At 40.6% G+C, this 22,838-nt stretch overlaps 1 pseudogene; it reads left to right on the top strand.

Moving 5' to 3' along the window:
* The first annotated feature begins 17,035 nt into the window (after positions 1–17,035).
* On the top strand, positions 17,036–17,167 carry LOC142142040 (U2 spliceosomal RNA; annotated as a pseudogene).
* Positions 17,168–22,838: the final 5,671 nt, after the last annotated feature.

Genomic DNA, 22,838 nt, shown 5'->3' with positions numbered 1-22,838 from the left:
GTGGTACTGCAATATTACCAAGTTCACACATTCAGCAGTAAAAGTCCAGTGGTACTGCAATATTACAAAGTTCACACATTCTGCAGTATATCAGTCCAGTCCAGTGGTGCTGTGTCCTGTGCTCTGTCCTGCTGAGTTCAGTGGTGCTGCTGGGTCCTGTGCTGTGTCCTGTTCAGTCCAGTGGTGCTGTGTCCTCTGCTCTGTGCTTCCAAGGGCATAGTTATTTATTTTACCCATTATTCCCAAGTTTTTAAAAAATAAAAAAAAAGTTATAAAAACACGCTAAAAAAATAATAATTATAACTAAATTTGCAAAACCAATCCAGCAGTATAAGTCCATTGGTACTGTCTGCAATATTACCAAGTTCACACATTCTGCAGTATCTTGTGCTACATATAATGGAGACCAAAAATTTGGAGGATAAAGTAGGAAAAGATCCAGACCCACTTCCTCCTAATGCTGAAGCTGCTGCCACTAGTCATGACATAGACGATGAAATGCCATCAACGTCGTCTTCCAAGCCCGATGCCCAATCTCCTAGTACAGGGCATGTAAAAACCAAAAATCCCAAGTTAAGTGAAAGTAGCAAAAAGAGAAACTTAAAATCATCTGAGGAGAAACGTAAAGTTGCCAATATGCCATTTACGACACGGAGTGGCAAGGAACGGCTTAGGCCCTGGCCCATGTTCATGACTAGTGGTCAAGCTTCACCCAAGGTACTAAGCCCTCCTCCTCCCCCCCTACAAAAAATTTAAGAGAGTTATGCTGTCAGCAACAACAACAAAACAGCAAAGAACTCTGCCTTCTAAACAGATGACATCACAAATCCCCAAGGCGAGTCCAAGGGTGTTGTTGGTTGTGAACCCTGACCTTCCCATCACTGTACGGGAAGAGGTGACTCCATCCAGCATTTGCAGCACGCCCTCTGCATATGCTGGAAGGATCACCCACAGTCCAGTTACAGATTTGGCTAATGAAGGTGTGAATGTTGTACACTGGGAGGAGTATATTGATGTAGCTGGCGCTGAGGAGGATGTTGATGATTATGATGCAGACAGATACCAAATTGCCTTTCTCAATTTCTATTTATATTCTAGATTATATAATGGCTAAATAGTTTTCTATTTTACTCCTTGTGGAGAGGGGATCTGATGCAGACAGATACCAAACTGCCTTTGTCCATTTCTTTGTATATTTGAACTTCTAGTTCTACAGTCTATGCAGGCTGCTTTTTTTATATTCAACTACAAGTGTAGGGCGGGGGGGGCATAGATAGCCACCAAAGTAACGTGGTCCATTTAATTTCACTTTCTAGCTCCACAGTCTGTGCAGCCTGCTTCTTTTATCTTCAAAGTATTTACAAGCCTTGCAATCTAAATTAACTAGAGGTAGTGACGTGGTAGAACTCCAAAAGGCAGTTTGGAAGCCCCTGTACAAACTGGCTCTATTTTACCTGAGTTGTCCCCCCTCCAGTGTGTACTCGGAAAGAGTTTTTAGTGCAGCGGGGAACCTGGTCAGTGAGCGGAGAAGGAGGTTGCTTCCTCACAACGTTGAAAAAATGATGTTTATAAAAATGAATAATCAATTCCTCAATGAAGTACAGCACTGCCCTCCAGATAGTACAGAGGGACCTGTGGTTGTGGAGTCCAGCGGGGACGAATTGATAATGTGTGAGGAGGAGGAAGTACACACTGTAGGGGGAGAGGAATCAGAGGTTGAGGATGAGGACGACATCTTTCCTCAGTAGAGCCTGTTTAGTTTGTACAGGGAGAGATGAATTGTTTTTTTGGTGTGGGGGCCCAAACAAACCAATCATTTCATCCACAGTTGTTTGGTAGGCCCTGTCGCTGAAATGATTGGTTTGTTAAAGTGTGCATGTCCTATTTCAACAACATAAGGGTGGGTGGGAGGGCCCAAGGACAATTCCATTTTGCAACTATTTTTTGGGCATTATGTGACCATTCAACAGTCGTTTGCCATGTTCAAAAAGTAAAAGAAAATGCCAACAAATTCAATAAATTAAATCAAAAGTTAAATGTCCTGTCATTATTTAAAACAAGAGGTTTTGACGTGCTAGAATTAGTGTAGTGTTAAGATGTTATAAACACTACACTTGGAACTTGGAGGAGGTATTGTGGCCCCGGTATCAAATTGTGTACCGGGGCCACCCCACTACGCAGTCCAGATACTTGTTTGGTGGAATTCTGACCAGTTAAGGGTGGATTTATTTTATTGTGGCCCCGGTATCAAATTGGGTACCGGGGCCACCCCACTATGCAGTCCAGATACTTGTTTGGTGGAATTCTGACCAGTTGAGGGTTTTATTATTATATTGTGGGGACCACTCTATACCACACTACCACTCTATACCACTCTATTTAATACTTTAATTCTATTTAATACTTTAATTCTATTACTAATTCCCATAAAGAGGAACTGCCGCTTCTATTTAATACTTTAATTCTATTAGTAGTTACCATAAAGAGGTACAAATTAAACAAATTTTACCAAAAGTATAATATGACTTACAAACACGACACTTGAAAGATGGTGCCTTTAAATTAAAAAGTCAGTCTTCATTGCACGACTATGTGCAACAGGGACAGTTTGTTGGTTTACAAAGTCAACCAATAACACTTCGACCCTGTCTGTCTTTAACATACTTGATGGGATCTCAATGATGAATGCTCTGTACCATGGTTGGAGGAGGTATTGTGGCCCAGGTACCAAATTGGGTACCGGGTCCACTCCACTATGCAGTCCAGATAGAGGTGTATCAGATATTAAACAACGTTGACTGTTGCTGCAAAATTTTTAAATAATATTGTGGGGAACACTACACTACGCAGTCCATAAACTTTTTGGGTGGAATTCAGACCCGTGGAGGGTTTTTTAATAATATTGTGGCCCGATAAAAAATTGTGTACCGGGGCCACCCCACTACGCAGTCCAGAACCTTTTTTTTTGGAATTCAGACCCGTGGAGGGTTTTTTAATTATATTGTAGGGACCACTCCTCTACGCAGTCCATATAAATTTATTGGTGCGATTCATACAAGTTCAGGGTTTTTAATTTATATTGTGGTGACCACTCCTCTACGCAGTCCAGGTACATTTTTTGGTGCGATTCAGACCAGTTGATGGTTTTCTTATTATATATATTGTGGTGACCACTCCTCTACGCAGTCCAGGTACATTATTCGGTGCGATTCATACCAGTTGATGGTTTTCTTATTATATATATTGTGGTGACCACTCCTCTACGCAGTCCAGATACATTTATTGGTGCGAATCATACAAGTTCAGGGTTTTAAAATTATATTGTGGTGACCCACTCCTCTACGCAGTCCAGATACATTTATTGGTGCGAATCATACAAGTTCAGGGTTTTTAAAGTATATTGTGGTGACCCACTCCTCTACGCAGTCCAGGTACATTTTTTGGTGCGATTAAGACCAGTTGATGGTTTTCTTATTATATTGTGGTGACCCACTCCTCTACGCAGTCCAGATACATTTATTGGTGCGAATCATACAAGTTCAGGGTTTTTAAATTATATTGTGGTGACCCACTCCTCTACGCAGTCCAGGTACATTTTTTGGTGCGATTAAGACCAGTTGATGGTTTTCTTATTATATTGTGGGGACCACTCCACTACGCAGTCCAGAAAGATACATTTTGGACTAATAACTATATTGTGAGGTGTTCAGAATACATTGTAAATTAGTGGAAATGCTTGTCATTGAATGTTATTGAGGTTAATAATAGCGTAGGAGTGAAAATAAGCCCAAAAACTTGATTTTTGAACTTTTTATGCTTTCTTCAAAAAAAATCTGAATCCAAAACCTTAAATCCGAACAAAACCTTTCGGCAGGTGTTTTGCAAAACAAATCCGAACCCAAAACATCACGAAAATCCGAATCCAAAACACAAAACACGAGACACCAAAAGTCGCCGGTGCACATCCCTAGTTTCCCATCACTGATTTAGAAAAAGTTTTTCTAAAGCTAACTTCTAATTTCTTGCTATGGTTTTTAGCATGTTTGTACACATTTCATCATAGAAAATAAGCTCCCCTGTTTCCAATTCTTCAGGGATGAAAGTATTTTACAGGCCTAGAGCAGCACTTTGCAGGAGGAAGCACAAAAGGTTATTTTGCTTCATTAAGTGCAGAGGGGTGGCTTTAATCCACCTGTGCTGTGGCTCATTTTTTTGCCTGTGCCTGTGCACAGATATAAGTGATCACTTGTGTACTGCAACATCCACTATGTCTCTTCTCTGTTAAACGGAGGAAAATGGAGAGCGACACAGGGGGCATACCCCATGATCTCACCTTCCAGAGATTAAAATCCAGAGCATGCTAAGTAGGTATAAGAAGAATTAACTTTTAGAGATAAAGTCCATGAGCATGCTCAGTAGGTATTCCTGGTTTTCATCACTCTCCTTTTGCATTGCAGAGTTCTTGGTGATTGTATGTTACTTCACTGCAATCGTTGAGCTCTACAACTGCAGCCTTTTACTAATGTTCTGAATACTTCAACTTTGGCTAAATCTCTGATATTATGGACTTCCATTTTCCTGACCTTGATTTTTGTCTTTATTTGGACAATGCTTTTGTGTGCTATCCAACTATTCCAACCTTGTTTTCTGCTCAGCGTATCTGCAAGTATTACTAGTGTGTTCCTAATTGCAATTCCTGACTACAGTGTGCTGCTGTCCTGCCATTGCTCAGCCTGGTTAAGTGCATCAGTTACCCAGGACTTGTTTGTGCTTAGTGTATTCACAAGTATTACCAGTGTGAAATCTCTAAGATCCTGTGACTACAGTGTATCTCCAGGCCTGCTATTGCTCAGTCAGTTACTCAGCCTTGTTTCCTGCTCAACATATCTATACTAGAGTATTGCTAGTGTACTTTTGTACGTCAGTGGTCGTGTGACCGCAACTTTAAATCACAGGCAAAGCCACCCCCCCGCTGTTATCAGGAACGCACTGAGGGGGAGAGCCAGTTACCCAGAACCTCCCCCCCCTTCCCCCCTCCCCCCAGTCCAGGGCTCATTAACAGCCTGTTTCCTGCTTTGGAACCATCCAGTTTAGTGCAACAGATCTATAGATCCATTCCACCCCTCCCTTCTACAGCGTGCATCTCGTCCCTCTCTTCTGTACAAAAGGGTCTGCCACGGAAATCCACAGAGCCAGATGGAAGAAGGTAAGTGTGGGGAAGGGCTTTTATTGTAATAGGAGTAGAGTTTGAGTATGAAATGGTGAGGATGGGTGATAATCATTTGATAGTGAGTGGGAAATATTTATCTATTAGTGGGGGGCAATTTATGTTATGGTGGGGACTATTTGATTTAATAGTGGAGTCATAGTTATGACTATTAATTTAAGGTGGTGGCATTATATAATTAATGCTAGAGTGGTTTGGGAATTATTAATTTAATGTGGGGCTGAGCTTCGGGAGAAGGGGAATTAAGTTTTAATTGTGAACACCAAGTATCTTATATTGAGACATTGCTGTGGTTAAGAGGTTTAATTATTAAATGGTAATGCTATTTAATTAATATTGTGGCTGTTTGTGGGGAAATAGGTATATTTATGAATGTGGTAACCATTAATTTAATGTCAGGGGATGGTAAGGGGGGATGATAGGTCTATTTATTAATTCTGAATGCTATTATTTTAATGTTGGGGCTAATTGGGGGGAAATAGGTCTATTTAATGTGAATGCTATTATTTTAATGCTGTGGCTGGTAGGAAGAAAATAGGTCTATTTATTAAATGTGAATGCTATTAATTTAATTGGCTTGTTTCAGCTAGACTAAGCCTAATTACTAAATGTAGGTGCCATTGATTTAACGTGAAGGCTGGTTGGGGATTGATGGCCTAAATGGTTCATTCACTGCTGGACTTTCCATATTTTATGTATCTACAATGTTTCCAAGCAGCACATCAACATTCCAGTATTCAGACAAACAGCAAGTGAGCTTAAGAGACAAGCACCTTGCCCTTAATAAGCAGTACAGTGTGAAGCAGGACATTCATCCCAACTGCCCTTGCACTCAGATACAAAGTCCTGACTGAGTGGGAAAGTCACATAAAATTGCGACTGAACCACCAGAATCAGGACAGTTGGCTACCATTGCCCACATATTTGAAGTGCATGGAAAGAATTGGAGAGAAGTCTTGCATGGTGTCTAGCACCCCTTCAATACACTCTGGTGGCATGGCATGGCATGGAAACCCCCTTCTAGAAATCCTGTGTTTGCCCCTGGCTATAGACAGCTTGGCATTGATGGCGACACTAAACAACTAGCACCGTAGCAGGGAGAGTACATCTGACATTAGGTCTGATAAGTGACTGCTGGATTTCAGGCCAGGGTCTGGAACTTCTGCAGCTTTGGGACACAGTTTTGTGACAGTATCAAAACCAAGTATGTGCACTAGCCCTATAATTTGTATCATGGTTAATTTGTACTAAGTGTCCATGAATCCATTTAGAATCAAGGGGTGTATCAGCATGTATGACACACACAAACTGATTAGTAAGACTATAGTTCATAGTGTATGTGGACCAGCTCCCAAAAAAAGACACATTCCTGAAGTACCTTTCTGAGTGCTGTGTCTTCGTTTTTGTTCCTTTTTCATAGCTAAATGTATTCCTGTTCTTTTTCTATGTCCCATCTGTTATAAGAATTGCCCAGTGCATTTTCTGACAGAGTTGAAGCTAAGTTTCCTTCATATATAACCTCAACTGCGTTAAGCCATCCAGATGGGCAAAGCTTATTATAACCTGTTATATCACAGAAAATAGACTATGATTTATTTGCAACAAATCTGGGACCAAAGAGATTGTGTGCAGGGCACAGAATCTATAAATCTTCATTCCATATTTTTTTCCCTCTACGTTGCCCCACCTGAGTAAGAAGATAGTGTATCTTGGCACACAGCCCAGCATATTGTCGTAAAGCAGTTTTATTTTCTCTTCTCTATCTTTTGAAATAATTGTTTATTGAGAAAAGAACATTGTGTGCATTGTTTCTACAAGTTTGTAAATGCAATATCAGTCTTTTAGAAAAGAGGATTTGGATTGATTGGAGTGACCTCAAAATAGCTATTGTCAAGTTTGCTTTTCTGCAGTAATGACAGTGCTTAGATTTACTGCATCATTATTGGTGTGTTTTTACAATTGCCACCATTGTCTGTCATACATAACATTTCAGTAAGAGCCCCTTATACGTGCTTGGAAACCAGAGAATATCCCACTGTAAGTAGTAATGCACAATACCTTTCTGTATTAGTATGTGGGACCAAATGCAGCGCTAAACCTGGGTACACAGTACACACCTTTGCAGTCTTACTTCAGTTGCAATTTCTGTAATGACTGAAAGTCACGGTGAGCATGCCGATTCATGTGTACACACCTATTAACGTCAGATCTGAGATCTGCATCTCTCATAACCATCTGCTGAAAAGATTGAGACTCCATATATACTTTACAGATATCGGCCTACTCTGCAGCAATATGTAAACATAATTTAGGTAATGGGCCCAACCTCACTGCACACAAACATCCAAGAAGAGGACATGGCATCATATCCATTCATTGCTTTGTGTTGCTTTCTGTATAGTGTAAGTTCGGTTAATTCCTTGTAGAACTGTACACTAGGTAGGTTTTATTGTTTAAAATGAGCCTAGCAAATTAAAGAAAATCACGTGCTTGTTTGCTTGTCATCATGGCGACTATGCTGCAAACAATAAACAGGAGATAAAGGAGAAGCAAGAATAGCAGTTGTTGGACCAAGGACTGGTTGCTGAGGAGACAGTACTTTTCACATATGCTGTTGTTACAGGAGAAAAGTGCTGATGACTTCAAGAATTTCTTGTGAATGGATAACCCTACTTTCCAGGAGCTGCTGCAAATGGTCATCCCACTTATAGAAAAGGATGACACATATTTCAGGAGTCCTATATCTGCAGAGCAGGGACTGGTTGCTACACTGAGATTTTCGGCTACTGGAAGGACACTGGCTAATCTCAAGTATAGCACAGCTGTTTCACCTAAAGCTCTGGGTCTGACCATATTGCCATTGTGCAAGCTCTCAAGGGACAGGTTTGTGCAAGAAAATATATATGGAACTCAAGCCTTAAAAAAATGCATAAAAATAAGATTGAAGGTGCTCATAGGGGTTATGTTCTATATTTTCCAAAGATGAAGGGTTTCCACTTTATTGCAGCATACTGGCACTGCTGCTCAGTGTAAAGGTCTTATAGACAGGAAGAGTACTGCAGCATCTTTCTATTAATTGATGATGCCTGTGGGCAGTTAATGGCAACTGAGGGGATGGAGCAGGACTATAGAAGTCTTGTGCATGACTCAGTGGGAACTCTGTGTATTGGGTGAGTTCCCCTCTGTTCTCCCTATACATGACCTCCATAATCAATAGCTCTGTCCAGGGCCGGACTGGCACTAAAAATCAGCCCTGGCCTTTAAGGTACACAGGCCCACCTTAGCTCCAGCAGGAAAGAAAACATGTGCCGCCGCGCAGCGGCGGCCATGAAAAGGGCGTGACCTCATTGTGTTGTGGGTGTGGCCAACATGGGGCATTGATACATACATTATAATAATACATTACATTTATAATTTTAGACAAATACACAGGCACTACTGTTAGAAGCACACAGCTTTGCCTTCACAAGCAGTATGTTGTGAAGCGGGACATACCTCCCAACTGTCCTTGCAGTCGGACCAAATTCAGGACTGCCCCACCAGGTTAAGGACAGTTGGCAGACTGTCCTGCTCTCTTCTACCTGTCTTGGTCACTTTCACCACTTTTATCAGCTGGTTTCTTCAGCTCAGTTCATTCTTGTCTTGATCCTGGAATATTGGATGCCCTATTTTGAAAAAAAATGGATATATGAGATTTAGAAAACTCCCCGGTGTTAAAACAATAGCACTCACGTTTTATAATTAGGCCTCCCACCAGTCCCCCCACAATAATAATATTCACATTTAATAAGTAGACTTATTTCCCTCCAACCAGCCCCAACATTAAATTAACAGTATACCCATTTACTCAAAACATATTTCCCTCCATCCAAACAGCAATAAATTAAATAGCATTAAAGTTTAATAAATATAGCCATTTTTCACAACCATCCCCGACAATAAATAATTCATATTCACATTTAATAAATAGCCCTCCTCCACAATATCAGCCCCATATTCAACTGATAGCCCTAAATCACCCCAGCATTAAGTTAAAGGTTCCTTCACCTCACCTTAAATAATTAGCCCCCACCTACACTCCACCATTAAATAGCATACCTCCCACACTATATTAAGATCCTCCCTTCCCTCACATATTATATTAAAATACTGCATGCACGCACACACATGCACACTATGTGAACATGGCCAAACGCACACTATAGCAACATGAGGCCACACAGAAACACTATTAGCCACACACACTATTTTCCACACAGCCACACTATTAGCCACTAGTGATGGGTAGTTCACGAATGATTAGTTCAAATGAACTAATCTTCAAAGTGAACTAAATCATTTAGTTCACAGCTCTGGCAAAGATTAGTTCACCAGGAACTAAAACAAGTGGGAGGAGTTAGAGATAAAGCCGAGCAGCTCCAGCAGCCTCACTCACTGTCTCATTCACATTGGCTCTTTTGTTTCTATTCAGCTCTCATTTAATACTCATGAGTCAGTACCTCTAAACTGCCAAAGGTGGCGCTGCTGTGCTCAGACATTGTGTGAGACTCTGGAGCTGATCACTGAGCTATGAGTCATGAGTCATTCTCCTCACTCAGGAGTTCAATAGTTCATCTAGTTCATTTCACTCTTCAAATCTTTCAAATCATTTCACTCAGTAACTCATATGAGTCTTCAAATCTTTTCAATCATTTAGATCATTTAGCTCATGAGTCACAGGATACATTCCCTTCCCTGTCAGCTCCAGACACACTGCACTGATGAGTGCTGCATGTTATATACTGTAGTTCTGTTTACTGCACCATATATACAGGGGAGATGTATTAAACCTTCAAGAGAGATAAAGTGGAAACGTTGCCCATAGCAGCCAATCATTTTCTGCTATTTTATAGACTCTGCTAGATAAATGACAGATGCTGATTAGTCATAATTGCCAACATTATGTTGGTTACATCTGGGAGTTCCTGGAGCGGGGTATGGGCGTAGGGGGCGGGGGTTTCATGAATTGCGCCACTTTGGCCCCGCCCCACAGTGACGTGATGCCTATTTGGTTTTTTTTTACAGCTGTAAAAAATTCACCCCTAAGATTTGATACATCCCCCCTATATCCTGATTGCACTGATCTCAATTTTATAGGGGTGATGCATTAAACTTTCGAAAGGGGATAGATAAAGGAGTTACTCTCAGCAACCAATCCACTTCTGCATATCATTTTATAGAATGTACTTCATAAGTTATAGATAGAAGCTTATTGGTTGCTATGGGCAACTTCTCCAACTATCCTCTTTAGAAATGTTTAATGTGCTTCCACCTTGCTTTTGCAGTGACATATTATTATACTTTCTCTCACCAAACAGATTAATTGCTGGACTGTCATTTGTACCTAGTAGTGATTTAAACAACTATGAGTCATTAAGGAGAGCAATGTAAACAAAGCAGTAAATTAGAACCTTGGCAAAACCATGTTACAGTAGAGGGGGATTTATATTTAAAATATGTGTACAGTTTTCTAGTTGGGGTAGAGCATGCCCTAGCTAAACTTTCAACTTCATTGTAAAAATAAAGCTATCAAGTATTTGTGTGTCAGATGAAAAAAACAGCCAGTATTTATCTTATGGGCAAAATAATAAACACATTTGCACTCCTGCATTATAACATGGTTTATCCAGAATCAGAAAACTCTATTTTTTATCTTTGCTCTCCATAATGCCTCAGACCCTATAAGATACACCAGAATAAACTAGGCGCTCATTGACTATAGGTATCTTACTGATATGGATATAATAAATTTGTGGTAAAAACCTGAGTGCAAATAGCAAATAAACAACAACAACTGAATACATTCCACAAAAGTCCAGCTAGGACGAAACGCGTTGGAACACGCCCACTTCTCGTAATGTCACCCTGACATCCACCACGAGGGATTTCCTACAGAACTATGCCCTGCACAGCTTTAACTCATCGGGACTAAGAGCGATTATTCCACCTTGCCGCGCGGCCGCTGTGAGGGATCATAACAGCAAGTATTTTTACTCGAGCATTACTGCACTTACACTTTTTTTCAATGGGCACATGACTGGATCTCCCATCAGTCATTTTCACTAATCCATAAGGACATCTATTGGTGTTGGTAACACCACATAGATTTGTACTGTTACTAGGACGGTTGTATCTCTACACCAATCCCTTCTATCTGCCATTCTCTTTGGAATCCAATACAAATCTACCTCATGTATAATTGGCTGGAGGCCATCAAGTTTTAATGTATAACATTTTATGTTATTATTGTGCACAACGCTTATGGTTATTATTTATTGGTATTTATCATGTTGGTTCTATTATTGTAATTCTGATTGATCATATATTAGTGACATGCAGTCAGTTTTTAACCTAATTCTGTAATATTTGGAATGTATTAAATTGTTGTTGTTTATTTGCTATTTGCACTCAGGTTTTTACCACAAATTTATTATATCCATATCAGTAAGGTACCTATAGTCAATGAGCGCCTAGTTTATTCTGGTGTATTTTTTGTTGATAGAGGGAGGGATACCCTCAACTAGTGCAGCTCTTGCAGTACATTTTTAGAGAGCGTGATCCTTCCATATCAGACCCTATAAGACCCTTAGACCCTTTTTCATTTGCATATTATGGAAGAAAAAAATAATAATGAAAATGTAATTAACTTTGCAGAGCTCAACGTGTTACTACTAGTTTTTGTATAAGTTATTGCCCTTTTTAAAATATTAAAAATGATCTGACATATTAAACTTATCTGATCATTTTAACAGGACTATAACTATAATATGCCTGCAGTATGTGTAATATACTAGATCTATGTCTCCAATCACTTCTCTCAGCAGTGTTCCAGAGCCAGTGATCTAACTGAACTAACTGAGCTAAATGAACTAAATGAACTACTGAGTGAAATGAACTACTGAGTGAAAAGAACTACTGTGTGAAATGAGTGAAATAAGTGAAAAGAACTACTGAGTCAAATGAGTGAAATGAGTGAAAAGAACTACTGAGTCAAATGAGTGAAAAGAACTACTGAGTCAAATGAGTGAAATGAGTGAAAAGAACTACTGAGTCAAATGAGTGAAATGAGTGAAAAGAACTACTGAGTCAAATGAGTGAAAAGAACTACTGAGTGAAATTAACTAATCTTTTGAACTAATCTTTTGTGTGAACTAGATCAGAATGAACTAATCTTCCAAATGAACTAGATTTCCCATCACTATTAGCCACACAATTTGCCACACAGACACACTATTAGCCACACAGACACACTAGTAGCCACACAGACACTCTATTAGCCATACAGACACACTATTAGCCACACACACTATTTGCCACACAGCCACACTATTACCCACACAGACACGCTATTACCCACACGGCCACACAATTTGCCACACAGACACACTATTAGCCACACAGACACACTATTAGCCACACAGACACACTATTTTCCACACAGACACATTATTTGCCACACAATAGCTACACAACCACACTATTTGCCACACAATAGCCACACAACCACACTATTTGCCACAAAATAGCCGCACTCACTATGTGCTACACAGCCACACTAATAGCCCCACACACACTATTTGCCACACAGACATATAGATATTTACTTTCCTCACCATTGTCAGTTGTATATGCTGATAACGATATGTATCTTGTTATATTGATCTCACAATCAGAGAGGAATTAGATCATTGTATAACATCTGTGCAAATTCATTGGGAGATTTATGAAAACTGGTGTAGCAAACCAATCAGATTCCAGCTGTTATACCAAGCGATCTGCAGCATAGTACTGAACTGTTATACCAAGCAATCTGCAGCATAGTACGGAAATATTATACAAAGCGACCTGCAGCATAGTACTGAGCTGTTATATCAAGCGATCTGCAACATAAAAAAACAGAAGTCACACACGCACAGACACTTACCTTACATCCTGCAGCTGCATCCTGGGCGCAGCCCGGCAGAAGGAGAATCAGTGACAGCCGCCTATGCGAGTAATCACATGGGACGGCACTACGTGACAGGTGCTGTCTCATGTGATTGCTCGCATAGGCGGCTGTCACTGATTCTCCGTCCGCCGAGCAGCGCGCAGAGTGCTGCTGCTCGGTGGGCATGCGGACCGGCCCATCTGGCCATCGGCTCTTCTGGCATTTGCCAGAAGTGCCAGACCGCCAGTCCGGCCCTGGCTCTGTCTCGGCCCTATTGTCAGAATTCAACCTTAAGTTGTTTGTCTTTTTTTTGCTATGGCCGCATATATAAGGTCACACTCACCCTGTTCTTTTTCCACCACCCATTACCTTTTCTTTCCCCTCCTGCCAGGTTGTTGACCAGTTTGCTGGGTGGGAGCTGGTGTCTGCAGAGGATTCACCACCGAATCGGAAAACCCCTCCTCAATGAACACAGACGGCTGTTTAAGAAAAAAATAAAGTTAAATGGTTAGTGTGATAACAATAGATGCATATATTGATTTAAGATTACAACAATCTTTCTTTTTGTAGTCCCCACCAAAGGCTAAGGAAAGGCAAAGCTATCGCTGAAGAATTTGAAGAAATGTGTAATTTCTCAAATTGTGTTGGGGCCATAGCTGGTAAACATGTCAGAATTATGCCACCCTCTATGCCAGGTTCCTATTTCAACAATTAGAAGAGATTCTTCAGTACTATCCTAATAGTTATAGTGGATGCTAAATATAAATTCATCTCCGTGAGCATTGGAAAAAATGGCTGATGATGGGGCATTGAAACAGATGCCCTTTTCTTGACAAGCTTAAAAATAATAGACTTAGTTTACCTACCCAAACAAAATTAGGACTTAATTTTGTATTTGTGGCTGATGAAGCACTTGCACTCCAAGTTAATGTTTTAAAAAATGACCCCCAAAAAGCACTCACACCAGAATTCAATATTCAATTACAGATTATCAAAAACAAGATGAGTAGTGGAGAATGTATTTGGTATATTAAGTAACTGACTCAGGATTTTTCATACCGCCAATAATCTTTGCCTTGCTAAAATATATAAGGTGGTGAAGACATGTTGTGTCCCACACAACTATCTTAGATGTAAAAGTACCAGTGTGCACAGCACAGCTACTACTTTTGAACATAATACAGATTATGTTGAGGAATGTGGCAGGGTTAACATCAACTGGGGCCTTCTAAAATGAAAAATATGAGTGAAAAGGCCAAGGTGAACAGGGATAATATTAATATTAAGGGTGAAGGTGTTGTCATGGCAGAATGACATGTTCTAAAATATGTATGTTTATTGACATTCTATGTTACATTAAAGTACTCATTTTGACCAATATGTTAATAAATATTTTAAGCATTCATTATTGTGTGTTTGCTTACTATGCCACTTGAGAATATGTCTTCAGCTTTGGGAGGTACAGACGACGAAGTTGACTTGCCCTGGGATAAAAGTCCAGTAGATCTCCTGATCACTGTAAACTTTAGCAGATCAAAGTATCATAACTTTGGCACATATACTTCATCAGCTGCAGCCCCAGATCTTTGGGCGCTTCCCTTTGATTCTTTCTGGAAGATAGTACCCATATTTTGGATCTCTGACCCAATCAGGTGTTGCCTCCATATAGTGAGGAAGGCTCACTCTCACCATTTCCTCATAAGCCTTCATCCTCTTCTGCCTGTTGGAATAGTTTTTACACTTGCTTTGATACAAGCAGGGATGCGATTTTCAGGCCATAATGAAATCCTTTATGGGCTCAACATTATTATCTGCTGCCATGATAAAGTGTCTGAAAATAGATAAAACATGTATTATAATATTTCCATCCACACACCTTCTACATCAAAGTCATATGTAATAAAATACTTACCTTTGTAAAAGTTCAATGAAATACAGGAAATAAATCGATATATCAGTTGCAAATAACTGGTATCATGATTACAATGCTCTGCAAACCCAACCACAGCAGACGAATGCTTATGCCGAATTGAACGTTCACTCTCTCTTACTAGAACTGCCAAGATTGGTCTATACCAATTGTACACACTCACATTTGCACATGAATATTTAGATAAACACAGAGGAACCAGTCTGTCTCCAGTGGTGAGATGGAAGAAGATAAAAATATTAATGAAGGGGGTGAAGTGGAAGGAGAAGGTAATGCCATCAGATGATGGATAAACAGCAAAACCAATGATTCAAAGGGAGATGGAGATGACTGTCCGGACCAACATGATTACGATTGCTTAAAAAAAAATCATAACAAAAATAATTACCAAAAGGAAATGATGTAATTGATAAATATGTTAAGAGACAAACTAGGAAAAAGAAGAAATAAGTTCCAGATACAGACACGATGGCTTGATCTTAAAAGCAAGGAACAAGGATAATGCTAGTAGTCCATGGAATGGTAACCCGTTATTCCTGAAACCTAACTACATTTCGATTCCGTTCTCCACATAGATATCATCATTTCAGATGAAACTTCGGAAGCAGAAAAAGAGGGGTCAGATATCAAAAGTTCACAGGCTTCCATTTAAAGGATGACAAAGCTGCAAGAATACCTCAACGCATTGAGGGGGAACCTTACTGATGTGAAAAAAAAAGTGTTAAATTCTCAATACTGTAAATCATATTTTATATTTTTGGATTCATAGACCCTTCTCTGTTTGAAAAGTGTATAGGAATTTGTTAAGCACCTCACAACATCAATCAGGGCTATATAGCATATATTTATGGTTATATATTTATATATATATATATATATATATACATAATATAAAAAAAATGTTCAAATATATATATATTTATAAGGCAAACTTATAGTATCACAGTAGAGAATGCATATTGTATCCTGTGTACAGCATGTGTACATGAAATGGTCATATACGTATGCCTTTTGTTAAAGGTTCAGTGGTTGAAGTGGACATTTAGAAGTGGCGGGATGACAATTTAGAAATGATGGTATGCAGAATGTCAGAATATAATGGCTGAAAGAGATAATTATTGATTCCATTTTCGTACAGTTCTATACACTGCAATTAGGCTTTTATTAAGAGTTTATTATTAATGCTATAATGTTATGTACTATAACTGTATAACCTTTTTGTTCTTTGTGCAGAATATTCTGATAATAAATAAAAGAAAATCTTTTCGTTTTGTACCTGTCGAGCAGTCACCTTGTAAAACTTGACTGACGTTTTTATATAATAGGGTTCTGTGTTATCTTATTGCTTACCAAAATACTACATTTGATTTCAACACTGACACAGCAGTCCTTGTCCTAATTTCTTGCTTCCTTGGAACAAAACTTAGTCTCCGTATCCCCTTGTGAAAATATGGCTTAAAAAAGAAAATCTTGCAAGGAACCCCCAGAGAGATCTAGAAGAAAACAAGTAAGATGTACTTAAGCAGGTTGGTTATTATTTGATGTTTTCTTTCGTTATTCTGAAGCTGCCTTCCTATCTTTTGACAAAATCACAGCATCTTTTAAAGGATTGTACTTGCAGTCTGCAGAAAGCCAAGCGCTGTTTCTAAACCATGTCAATATTACAACTTCTAAGCCTCACAAGCCTTGACATTCTTGAATATTTTATGATACTTTCTTTCAATATATAGGTGAAACTGGAAAACTACACAAAAAAATTAACTGAATCAACTGAAAGTAAATCATTTTGTTGTAAAACAATACAGGTCTTATACAATAGATTAGAAGTAGGTAGATCTAGTGCTTTGTAACATAAATGATATTGTTAAAATTTGCTATTGTTATATAATGTTGTGATATGATCGCTTTGTTGTATTCTTCTCTGCCTTTTGGCTAAGAACAAGTGTAGCATCTATTCTTATCAGGCCCAACAACCGGTGGTCCTAATGCTGATTGTGGCTGGCTCTGGCCCATAGTCTAACACTGGTGAGGGTTCAAACTTCTTGTGCCTCAATTGTCCTTTTAAGGACTCGCCGCTATAACATTAACAGCTGCCGAGGAAGCTTGAAGACTACAATGAGAAAGATCGACTTCGGGGAAAGAAGCTCTGCTGAATTCGACCAACGGTAGAAAACTGCAGGTTAAACCCAGTGGAAGAACCCCCTTTTCTCTACGGAAGATCCTGCTCTACTCTGCACAGCAGGAAGAAATTGCATAGTTCTGCCCCATTGAAGAAGACCTTCCTCCAGATCATGTTTAGAGCCCCTTCTACTCCAGAAAAAAAAAGTCAGGAAAATGGCTTCACTCTTGCTCTTACTCCTAGGCAGAAGGGAGGAAAGAACACAGAGAAGGCTATCCAGGAGGCTGGAACTCCTGCTTCCTCCACCCCCACAGGCTTCAGAACAAGGGAAGCCCAGCCAGAATCCTCTCCAGAGAAATCCCACCCTGGAACCCTGGACGAGGCAGACTGTCGCCCTCAAGTTGAAGGGAGAGTGCCAGACATTGCGGCAGAGAAATTTGGGCTTCTTGAAGGCTGAAACTCTCAGCATCCAACTGGAGCACACCCCCAATTGCTTCTTTGAGAAAGGGCTTGACTTTTAATTAACTGACCTATTTTAACACACATCACAAGTGTATTTTTTAAAAACATTACTAAATACCTTTCTACTTAATTACCTTTCAATGCCTGTCCCGAATGCTAAATGTTAAAAAAAAAAATCTAAAAATAATATTTAATTTCATAGTCACTGTATGTGAATTTAAAAAAATGTATTGTGCAGAATGACTGAGCACTATAAATAACCTTGGAAGCAAACAAAGGATATGACAGGCAATAACTCTATACCTAGGCATCCCACTGTTTGAAGCATTACAAAAAGACAGTTCAGCAATTAATTTCTGGTTTTATTTTCATCTTTCCAAAAATACATTGACATCTGATATAGGAGAAATAGAATGACACTTTCTAGCCGCAGGAGTGTGTGTGCAGAAAACTAGCAGTGACTCTTTGTGGCAATCAGTGCATCCACGGGAACACAATGTATTTGCATTGTAAAGAGGCACCACAGGCGATCACAGATGTTACATATACCAGGTGAGTCAATTATTCATCTCACACATACACCAGCCTATCTTTGTCAGACAGTAAATACATTGGCAGATTGAGATTTAACATTATACCTAACATCTGCGTAGGGGATGGACCAGAGAGTTATGCCAGTTTCAAGTTCAATTCTGCAATTCACAAGCATAGAATATCAAAGACTTCTCAGAATGTCAAGTTTGGGAGTTCAGAACATCAGAGTCTGCATTGAGTGTATGTTAATATTTCCTATATTGGTAGGAAGGACATGGTGTCACAGTATTTAGGCATCACTGCTTAAGGATGCTAGGGCCATTTGAGTTCAATTCTGGACGACGTGCCATCAGTGTCCGATTTGTGCATTCTTCACATGTGTTTATTCAATGTGCCCCAGTATTCAGTCCAAATACATAGTGGTGACTGGCACTGATGTGCTTAAGTAAAGATTTCAGATTGTATGATGTAACACTTGTGCTATGTTTAATAAAGAATAATAGCGATAACCTCAATAAGTTATTGATACTCACTCAAAACTGCATACCTACACTGTCCTGTATATAGGAGAATAAGAGAAAAGATTAATTATACAGTTTTGTAAAGGTTAAAAATATTGTATATAATTTTTGTCATTAATCACAGAGTTTGTCAGGAGCCAATGAGCTGGAGGCTTCCAAATGATATAAATTTGAGTAAAAGGGATAGAACTGGTGGCTCCACATCTTGGTTGCCGTGGCAACCACTGGTGAGCCAAAATTACCAAGCACGAATCCTGTGTGGGAGGCTTGTCCAGGTAACTTGTCTTTGAATGGCTGCCTTGCCTTTTTAACCTGGGAGTCCTGTAGCTTGCTTGTCAGTTATAGCTGCAGCCTTGTTCTTCTTAGAACACCAGCTTTTTTGTTATTTGGTTTTGACCCTGTACAATGAAACTGTCTTTCCTGTCTACCGCCTACCCTGACTTTGAATACTGACTACACTTCCTGTCTGTACTGGTAGTCAGTATTTCCCCTGCAATAATGCAGACCACAGTTAGCCTGATGTAAAAATTGGTATTACTATAAGCTTGACAAGGAGGAAATAGGAACTTACCATATAGCAGACATACAACATTCACTACACGCTTAATTGCCGGCAGAGTACAATTGCTGGTTTTAAAGCGGAAATGGATGGACCCGACTCCAGGATTACAATATACAGGCAGCATGTCCACCCATGGCCGCTTTAAAACCGGCAATCTCACTGTGGCCGTTGTAACTGATATTTGCGTACTTGAGGCATTTCAGAAAGTCGCTATTCACATGTCCCGGTAATTAAGCGTATAGGCAAACTTGTATGTCTGCTATAAGGTACGTCCCTATTTCCTCCTTGTCGGGCTTATAGTAATTTTAATTTTTACATCGGGCATTATTGCAGCCGAAAATACGTACCCCATCCCGTCTGCCACCTGCACTGATATTAGCTTTAGAAACTAGCCATGCTTCTTACTACCCACTGCCAGCCGAGACCCTGTTATAGACCCTGTTATAGACCCTAATACATTTCCCTTTAATTACAGTCCTCCCAAACAACTAGAGCCATGTCAGGGAATCATTGATGAGGGCATCAGCAAATTCTTGTCAAATAGAAGGACTGAAAAGCAGGGACTCGTCAAGTTTCCAGGAGGACTCCTTTTTAGTAGTAGTAAACATTAGTGTAAAACAACAACAATGTAAATGCCTTATGTCTGTGTCCAGCAGGATCTAAAAGATCTGAGCTCAAAGTCCTCATAATGGTCAGCAGAAGTCGTCTTCCATAGGTCGGGGCCTGCAAGAAAAAAAACACAGAGTAGCAAAAGGGGGGAACAAGTACCATTGGGAACCTTAATACAGTCAGCAATTTCATCATGATCATCACCATTTATTTATATAGCGCCACTGATTCTGCAGCACTGTACAGAGAACTCACTCACATCAGTCCCTGCCCTATTGGGGCTTACAGTCTAAATTCCCTAAGACACACAGACACACAGACTAGGGTCAATTTAATAGCAGACCATTAACCTACCAGTATGTTTTTGCAGTGTGGGAGGAAACCGGAGCACCCAGAGGAAACCCACGCAAACACGGCGAGAACATACAAACTTCTCACAGATAAGGCCATGGTCGGGAATTGAACTCATGACCCAAGTGCTGTGAGACAGAAGTGCTAACCACTTAGCCGTGCAATATGTAAATTAAAGATTAGGCATTTGCTCAGACACAGGTTACTAGTAAAAAAAGTTGTTTTTTTCTGATTTCCTCCACTAAGGGGAGAGGAACTTCCTCTGTAGTGAGCAAGGAGAGGCCTGTTGCAAGGAAAAAGGAGTGCTGCCCAAGCCCAAGTCCACTTAAATAACACCAGCTTCTTTTAGATTCTTGGTGAATAAAATCTGGATTCCGTGAAGACCTGGAGTTAGAACGGAAAGCACCATCTATATCTGTACCCATGTTATCGTAACACATGCTGACTTCAAGGAGGTCTCTCCTGTTCTAAAGTGGAGTGATTCTGTAATTTCCATATTGTATGTGTGTTTTTGAGTATGTTACTTTGATGGTTACTAATGTTTTCATGAAAGCAACTAATTTTTCAAGTACACGTTTAAACCCATGCAGTGTAATTTAAAAATGAATTAAATTATTTCAAATAATACCTTTTAGGTCTGTGTCCTATCTGCTTTTGAAACCTGTGGGCCAGTCCAAGCAGGTTGAGAGTTCAGAGTGAGGCACTTGACTGCAAAATCCATTCTTTTATTATTTCTTTTAAAAACAGCTGCACTATACACAAGCATATCAAACATAGCAGAGACATAATAGAGACAAAAAGTGCCCTAACCTCTATAGATGACAAAATCCCAACAGTTGCTTTATGCCACAAGAGGCACTAAGTCACAGTAGGCCAATACTTTTGTAAACATGCTAATGACCCAGTCATTTTAAAACATTGAAATGTCATATATAAAAGGTAAATATTTCATACACTTTTCATAAAACACAAAATTACCATTAAAAAATGCCCCTGAGTGTTAGGCTGCTGGCCCTGATCACCAACCCACAGAACTAGATGACGGAGATCTTCGCCTATAGCAGCCGCCTTTCCCTTAGAGCTTGACGCACTCACTGGTACTCGGAGGCCCCCAGGACTTAGCTCGAAGTTGTAGTGTGAGTTGGTAATGCAGGACCACAGCGGCGGGCCAGGAGACTGGTAGAAGGCAGTGGGTAGTCAAAACGATAGCCAAGGTCAAGGGTCACAGGAAAGCAGAGTAATCGATAAACACGCCAGAGGTCGGGGTCACAGGCACGGTAGCAAGGTCCAAGGTACAGGCTGAAGGGTCAGGGTCACTGGCAAACAGGCAGAGTCCAAAGTTCAGGCAGGGGGTCATACACAAGAAATCACTCCAACAGGTTTCCACCAACACAATACAGGAGCAGGTTAGCTGACAAGCAAACTGTACGCTATAACCGGAAGGGAGACTAAGCCCTCCCTGCCTAATATACTGCCACCAACCAATCAGGGCTCAGCCCTCTAATAATCAACAGGCCCCAGTTAAATAATTAAGTCCCTAATAAATCAGCCCACAGGCTGGGATATAATTAGCGCCTGTGCCCGGCTGCACTACCTGCCGGGGCGCTCTGTTTAGCACACTCGGCGTCCGACCGGTCGGGGCTGAAAAACCGGAAGTGACGCCCGGTCGTCATGGAGGCGGCCGGGACACCGCGGCTCCTAACAGTACCCCCCCTTGAGGAGGGGTTAAGGAACCCCGACACCCAGGCTTACTAGGGAATTGCTTGAAGAACTCCTTTATAAGTTTCTTCGCATGGAGGCGCCTTCGAGGAACCCAGGACCGTTCTTCAACACCGCGATTCTTCCATTGAACCAGAAAATGGATCTAACCTTGAACTCTCTTGGAATCAAGAATTTTCTGAACCACAAATTTCCTGGGACCATCTAGATCTGGAACCCGAGAACTTATTATTATTAATATTTATTTATAAGGCGCCACAAGGCATCCGCAGCGCCGTACAGAGACAAACAAAATCACAATACAATGGGAGACAGCACAGTACAGTAAACACAGCAACTCAGTACGCTCAATGCACAGCTAGAGAGGGCGGGGAAGGGGGAGGGAGGATCCGCAAATGACGGGGCCCAAGAAGGAGGGCGCGGAAGACAGGGAGACCCCCAGGGGGGAGGAAGGAGCGAGAGTGGACGTGGGGTGGAGGACCCTCGAGGAGGAGGGCTAAGTAGCTGGAGAGCAGAGTTAGAAGTGGTGGAAACAGGAGGAGAGATGGCCCTGCTCAGAGGAGCGTACAATCTAAGGGGAGGGGTGGACAGACAGAGAGACGCAGGGGAGAGAGGGAGAGTAGGGGACAGAGGCAGAAGATAAGGTAGGAAGTTAAGTGGGAGACAGAAAGGCTTTAAGAAAAAGGTGGGTTTTTAGGGCCCGTTTGAAGCTGGACAGATTAGGGGAAGTTCTGATGGAGGGAGGGAGCTTGTTCCAGTGGAGGGGGGCAGCGCGGGCGAAGTTTTGGATACGCGCGTGGGAGGAGGTTATAAGGGGGAAGAGAGGCGACGGTCAGAG

The sequence above is a fragment of the Mixophyes fleayi genome, chromosome 2 (assembly GCF_038048845.1).
Source record: "Mixophyes fleayi isolate aMixFle1 chromosome 2, aMixFle1.hap1, whole genome shotgun sequence".
NCBI classification, from domain to species: domain Eukaryota; kingdom Metazoa; phylum Chordata; class Amphibia; order Anura; family Limnodynastidae; genus Mixophyes; species Mixophyes fleayi.
The sequence above is the reverse complement of the archived record's forward strand: the minus strand, read 5'-3'. Positions and strand labels throughout refer to the sequence as shown.